The sequence below is a fragment of the Muntiacus reevesi genome, chromosome 1 (genome assembly GCF_963930625.1).
Source record: "Muntiacus reevesi chromosome 1, mMunRee1.1, whole genome shotgun sequence".
Classification (NCBI taxonomy): Eukaryota; Metazoa; Chordata; class Mammalia; order Artiodactyla; family Cervidae; genus Muntiacus; species Muntiacus reevesi.
In genome coordinates, this window is record NC_089249.1 from 218,968,622 (window position 1) to 218,976,279 (window position 7,658).

Below are 7,658 nucleotides of genomic sequence, written 5' to 3' on the forward strand. Positions count from 1 at the left end.
CAAAGTGGGGAACAAAGCAATCAAGACTAAAAAATATGTTGAGAGGAAAGAAAGAATAGATATGCAAACTTAAATGGAGGTAGATGAAGAAGATTTATATATATTAAAGACTAAGTGCAAGTGGAAAGGAACAGTAGGAAACACAAAGGAATACATGTAGAAAAATATAATAGGTTTAAAAAATTAAAAATTGAAATTATAAAAAGAAAATTTAAAAAATGGAAGAAGAAAGAAAAAAAAAAAAAAAAAAGGAAAACTCCACAAAACTGCCAAAGCCCAATGTAGAGGCAGAGGTTTATAACAATAATAAAAAATGTGACTGAATATACAGATATGCATATACACCCATAAGCAAAATCAAAACAGTCCAACAAAAATAAAGTACAATAGACTGACCCAGCAAACAAAGGAAACCAAAAATTATATCTACCAGAATAAAACTAACTAAAGCACAAACTGGAAAACAAAACAAAAGCAAGGTGCCAATTGGGGAATAAAGTAGTGAAAATAAAACTAACAAATATGTTGAGAGGAAAGGACAGAAAGAAAAGAAAGAATAGATATGCCAAGTTAAGTATAGGTAGATAAAGAAGATTTATATATGTTATATAACATGTTATATGTTATATGAATGTTGTATGAAGATTTATGTATGTTATATATGTTATATGTTAAAGAAGATTTATATATATATATATGTTAAAGATTAACTGCAAGGGGAAAAGAACAATAGGAAAAGCAAATAAAGGAATAAATGTAGAAAAAATAATAATAAGTTTAAAAAAATTTAAATTAAAATTAAAAAAGAGAGAAAAGGAAAAAAAAAAAAAAAAAAAAAAAAAAAGGAAAACACCCCAGAACTGCAAAAGCCCAACATAGAGGCAGAGGTTTATAACCACAATAAAAAAATGTGACTGAAGGAAAAAAAAAAATCCTCAAAAGCTTAATTGGATTTCATAGTGCCAATAAAATCAACAACTACAAAAGGGGGGGAAGAAAAAAAGAATCTAAAAGATTCTACAGAACAAGTTAAAAAATAAGAATAATAAGTGTTTTTCTCGAGTCACTGCTGTCAGAGTCCTTTCCCTCACTGGGAGTCATATTTCACCTTACCTGCCTAGGATGCCCTCCAACACTATGCTGATCTCTGGGCCTGCTGTGGGGGCAACTCATTTTAATTTGGTTCTACTCCTGTGCGTTCTTGCCTCCAATGTCCACAGCTATCAGAACAACTGCATTTTGTTTTGTGGGAGCTCTCAATGACTTTTGATATATTCCATAGACACAGAGTCTGCCTAGTTGATGGTGTATTTAATCTGCAGCTTGTACTGATGGTGGGAAGGTTTTGGGTCTTCTTCCTTAGCCACACTGCCTCTGGGTTTCAATTGTGGTTTTATTTTCACCTCTACATGTGGGTCGTCCACTGGGGTTTGCCCCTGAGGCTGCCCTGGAGGACTTGGGTTTGCCCCTGTGAGGGCCAGGTGTGGAGGTGGTGCAGCTGCTTGGGTCGCAGGGGTTCTGGCAGCACCAGGCACTCAGGGGAGTTGGCAGCTAGGGCAGCAGGGAATATAGTGCTCTAGAAGGGTATGGCTGGAGAAGACAATGGCAACCCACTCCAGTGTTCTTGCCTGGAGAATCCCAGGGACGGGGGAGCCTGGTGAGCTGCCGTCTATGGGGTCACACAGAGTCGGACATGGCTGAAGCGACTTAGCAGCAGCAGCAGGAGCAGCAGAAGGATATGGCAACCAGTAGTGACCCATATGCTCCAGTATTCTTGTCTGGAGAACCCCCTTCCTGACAGAGAAGCCTGGCAGGCCACAGTCTACAGGGGCAGAAAGAGTCAGACACTACCAAAGAGACCCTGTGCGCAGAGATGAAAGGCTTTTTTTTGCCTGTGGCAGCTTTGCCCCAGTGAGAGTTGAGCATGAAGGTGGCACAGCTGCTAGGCGCCTGGCGGTGCCAAGTGTTCAAGAACACAGGCAGCTTCCGCCACAGGAGTCATGGCCCTATCAGAGTCTTTTGTCGAGCCTCTTGTAGCTGGCAATCAGAAGGTTTCTTTGGGCAGTCTTTCTCCTTAGCTCCACCCATTCAGGCACTTAGGGGGTTCCCTTGCCTGGGGACCTTCTCTGTTGTTTGGCATGTCAGCACTTAGAGGGGCCCCCTGGCTGGGGTCCTACTCTGTAGTTCAGTGCATCAGTCACTTAAAGGAGCACCCTGGGTGGGATCCTACTCTGTAGTTCAGTGCATCATGCATTTGATGGGCCAGCCTCCCTATTGTTCAGCTGCCAATGCTGGCCTGTGGGGAGAGAGAGGCTGTGGTGATGGCTCCACCCCTTACTTGTGACTCAGCACTATCGCCTTGCTTCCATGGCTGCCTACCTTTCCTCCAGTGGCATTTCCCACCACAATCTCCTCCCTCACCTCCCCTGATCCGTCTCTCCACAGTCAACAGCAGTCCTTACCCTGGGATTGCTCTACAATCCCTAAACTCCAGCTCCCAGCTACTGCACCTTCCAGTGAACCATCATTCCTGTCCAAAATATGTATGGTTGAGGCAAAGACTGTCTGATTCTCATTCTATTTAGGCTGCCACAGATCAGCTGTTTCACCCTCAGCCTTAAATGTTTCTCCTCTGACTCAGTTGCCCCGATGGGGGATTCATACCCCTGCTTCAGTTTCCCCACCCACCGAGGGCAGGTCCAGGCCTACTAACACTTTTGTTTTTCCCCCTAGTTCCTTCATTCTACCAAGTTTTGCATGGTTCTATGTTTTTTCCCCCCCACTGGTCAGGCACTCCTGTACTCTCTCAGCTGGTGTTCTGCATGCACGTCTGTGTCTGAAGGTGTATTCCTGATATATCCATGGAAAGAGATGTACTCGACGTCCACCTGCTCCTCTGCCATCTTGTTCTTCTTTGGCTTATTTCTTAATTTCAAACAAACCCATTTTAACACCTCAACATTTGTACTTTTCTCTACTCACAATTTTGACATCTTATTTTACAATGTATTTCACAACTTTTATTCAACAAAGTACTACAGGTCCTAGAGATATCAATCAGACAAGAATAAGAAGTGAAAGGTTTACAAATCAGAAAAGAAGAGGTAAAATTGTTATTGTATATTTGTTGTTGCTTTATTGATAAGTCATATCCGATTCTCTATATGTAGAAAATCCTAGACTCCACACAAAGATTATCAGAATTGATAAATGAATTCAGCAATGTAGCAGGATGTAAGATTAATATATAGATATTAATTATATATATATATTATATTATATATATATTATATATATTATAATATATTATATATAATATATTATATCTATATTAATATATAGATATTAACTTTCTCTCATAAAGAGAAAGTTAAAAAAAATTAAAATCACATCAAATAATATAATTAGGAATATACTTAATTAAGGAGGTGAAGCATACTGAGAAATATACTGAGAAATATAAAACATTAGTAAAGGTGATTGAAAATGATTCACGGAAATGAAAAGATATTCCTTTCTCTTGAATTGGAAGGACTATTATAGTTAAAGCAGCCCTGTTATTCCAGTCTACAGATTAAAACTTGAGGGGAAAGCAATCTTGAGGGAAAAACAACAATGCTGGAAACAAAACTCTTCCTGATTTCAGACGACACTACAAGGTTATAGTAATCAAAACATTGTGACATTGGCATGAAAACAGACATATGGATCAAAGGAATGGAACAGAGAGCTCAGAAATAAATCCACACATTTACAGTCATTTAATCTTCATCCAATGATGCAAGAAAGTACAGTGGAGAAAAGACAGTTTATTCAGCAAGAGGTATTTGGAAAGCTGGACAGTTTGCATGTAAATGAATGAAGGTAAACAGTCCCTCATACCACATAAAAATAAACTAAAGATAACTCAAAAGTTTAAATATAAGACATGCTACCATAAAGCTTCTAAAAGAGTATTTTGGTAAAATATTCCCTGATATAAATGATAGCAATATTTTCTTAGGTCAGTCTCCCAGGGCAAAAGAAATAAAAGCAAAAATAAGTAAATGAGACCGAAGTTATAAGCTTTTGAACAACATGCTCCATCACAGTCATGTCACAGTCTTTTGAGTATTGTTTCCACTTGGTCACTGGTGCAGACCCACTGAGGTTAGGTCCCAGTACTGCAGTAGTCATGCTCCTAAACTTGCTGTGGGAACTATAGAGGCAGCTTAAACTCTGGTCTGGCCCTAGTCCCATGTGAATGTGCTCACAGAGCCCATAGCTGCTAACGTCAGATCTGCCCCAGCTGCAAAAACATTTGTCTTTCTGGATATTTTGCAGGTGCTGAATTTGGAATGCCACCAGTGGAGGAATAACTCCACAGTTCATGCAGCTGTGAGGAATGATTTTGGCTCTTATTTCTTAGTCACATAGCCGCTGGGGCTCAGCTGTGGTTTCAGACCCTTCTCTGCCTGAATTCCTACTGGGGGGAGCTATCTGTACTCTCCCAGGACAGTAGGGTGGGTCCTGGTACCCACTGGCAGATTTCCTATTTACAGAATCTCCAGCCCTCCTTAACAGTGGGGCAGGCCCTAGCACCCAGTGACAGGTTTTGCAGTAGTGAGAGCTATCTGCACCCTCCTGGGCGCTAGGGCAGGTTCTGGCACTCACTGATGGATTTTCCAGCTGCAGAAGCTTTCTGTGCCCTTCTGGGACAGCACGGTGGATCCCATCACCTACTGGTGGGTTTGCCAGTAGTGAAAGCTAAGTGTGTTCTCCCAGGACTGCAAGTCATATTCTAATATCCTCCAAAGGAGTTCCTAGTCATGGAAGCTATCCGCACTTTCCCAGGATAGCATGGGCAGGTCCTGGGGCTCCCTGGCATAATCCCCAGTAGATAGATCTATCCACGCCTCTCTGGATCATCAGGGCAGAACCTGGGTCCTGCTGGAAGAATTGCTAATGGCTGGATCTGTCTGTGCCCTTCTGGGTCAGCAAGGGTGAGGTCTGGCATCTGTCTCTGGCCTGGAAGAGGTGGCCAGTGCCTGCCTCTGGAGCCAAAGATGGCAGTGGTGTGTTGTACCCACCCTCAGAGCTTCTGTAGATGATGCCCTGTTGGCCTGGGAGCCCTCACCCAGAAAGAGTTCTTATGCTGCTCCAACCCCTCTCCTCATGCGCTTCTCAATAGTGGTACCTTATCCATCTGGGCAAGGAGATCCAACCAGTCCATCCTAAAGGAGATCAGTCCTGGGTGTTCATTGGAAAGACTGATGCTGAAGCTGAAACGCCAATACTTTGGCCACCTCATGCAAAGAGTTGACTCATTGGAAAAGACCCTGATGCTGGGAGGGATTGAGGGCAGGAGGAGAAGGGGACAACAGAGGATGAGATGGCTGAATGGCATCACCGACTTGATGGACATGAGTTTGAGTAAACTCTGGGAGTTGGTGATGGACAGGGAGGCCTGGCGTGCTGCGATTCATGGGGTTGCAAAGAGTGGGACACGACTGAGAGACTGAAATGACTGATCCATCTGGTGGGCCCAGGCTTCTTCCTAGTACACTTTCAGCTGGAATGGTCCAACCTCTTCAGGCTGTTTCTACACCTAACCCTGGTACTCTCCCTGGGACTAGGCTTCAGAGTGAGCTTCAGCACTGCACTCCCACCTTAATGACTGAAAAGTGTCTCAGGTTGGGGAGCGCAGTGTTGAGGTACCGACACCCGGTACAGGTTACTTTCTATTTTACCTTTCACAGACTGGTTGCTGCTATCACCTTTTAGGTTCTGAGACTCCCCCTCCATCCAGTCTAATTTCTCTGCTGGTAAGGAGCCTTCCCAAGGTGAAGGAAATGTTCCTCCTTCACAGCCCCCTCCCTGGGGCACAAACCCTGTTTGATTCCGTTTTTCTTTCTCCTTTTTTCCTACCCAGTTACATGGAGGTTTTCTTTTCTTTTTTAAGACATCTGAGGTCATCTGCTGGCAAAATAGCTGTTCTGTGTTAATTGTTCCCCAATGGCACTAGTGGTAAAGAGCCCACCTGCCAATGCAGGTAGATGTAGAGATGCAGTTTCGATCCCTGGGTTGGGAAGATCCCCTGGAGGAGGAAATGACAACCCACTCCAGTATTCTTTCCTGGAGAATCCCATGGACAGAGGACCCTGGCAGGCTGCAATCCATAGGATGGCACAGAGTCAGACATGACTGAAGCAATTTAGCATGCATGCATGTGAATAGTCTCACTTGTAGGTGTATTTTCAATGTTTCTGTGAAGGGAGTTAAACTCTGATTCCTACTACTCCAACATCTTGATCTTGACTCCTTGATTTTTTATTTATATCTTTAATTGTAGATGATTTTTCCACTAGGTTTTGGTATTGTTTTATTGCTGGTTGTTCTATAATTTGTTGCAATTTTGGTGTGCCCATGAGGGGAAGTGAGTTCAGGGTCTTTCTACTCTGCCATCTTGGCTATCTCTTCTTTTGATGGTATCTTTATGATTTTCTTTAAATAGTATCATGTTATCTGCACATAGACACTGTTTTACTCCTTCAAAAATTTGGATTCCTTTTATTTCATTTTATTATATGACTGTGGTTATATATGACCTACATATGACTTATGGTTTATTATATGACTGTGGTTAGAACATCCAATGTGATGTTGAATATAAATAAGAGTGAACTAAAAGTTTTCATTATAGACCAATGTTGAATTTTTTCACTTTTTTTTTCCGCATCTATTTATAATGATCATATGATTTTTGTTCTTCAGTTTGTTAATGTGCTGTATCACTTTAATTGATATGTGGAAATTTCATCAACTTTGGACTTCCCTGGTGGCTCAGATGATAAATAAAATGCCTGCAATGCAGGAGATCTGGATTTGATACCTGGGTTGGGAAGATACCCTGAAGAAGGGAATGGCAGTCCATTTCAGTATTCTTGTCTGGAAAATTCCATGGACAGAGGAGCCTGGTGGGCTATGGTCCATGGATTCACAGAGTTGGACACAATTGAGCAAGTAACACTTTGCATCCTTGGGATAAACATTACTTGTTCATAGTGTTTTCTCCTTTCAATGTATTGTTGAATTTGGTTTAGCAATAATTTGTTTAGGATTTTTACATCTATGTCTATCAGTGATTTTGGCCTATAATTGTCTCTTTTGTGTGTGTATAGTATCTTTGTTTTTGGTATCAGCATGATGCTGGTCTTGTAAAATTAGTTTAAAAGTGTTTCTTTTTCTGCCATTTTTTGAATAGTTTGAAAGGGATAGATGTTAGCTCTTTTTTTTTTTTTTTTTTTTTTTTTTTTTATTTTTGCTTCAAATAAATGATTTATTTTTACTATTTTTTTATATTGTAGTGGTTTTTGCCATACATTGACATGAATCAGCCATGGATTTACATGTGTTCCCCATCCCAATCCCCCTCTTGCCTCCCTCTCCATCCCATCCCTCTGGGTCTTCCCAGTGCACCAGCCCTGAGCACTTGTCTCATGCATCCAACCTGGGCTGGTGATCTGTTTCACCCTTGATAGCATACTTGTTTCAATGCTATTCTCTCAGAACATCCCACCCTCGCCTTCTCCCACAGAGTCTAAAAGTCTGTTCTGTACATCTGTGTCTCTTTTTCTGTTTTGCATATAGGGTAATCATTACCATCTTCTTAAATTCCA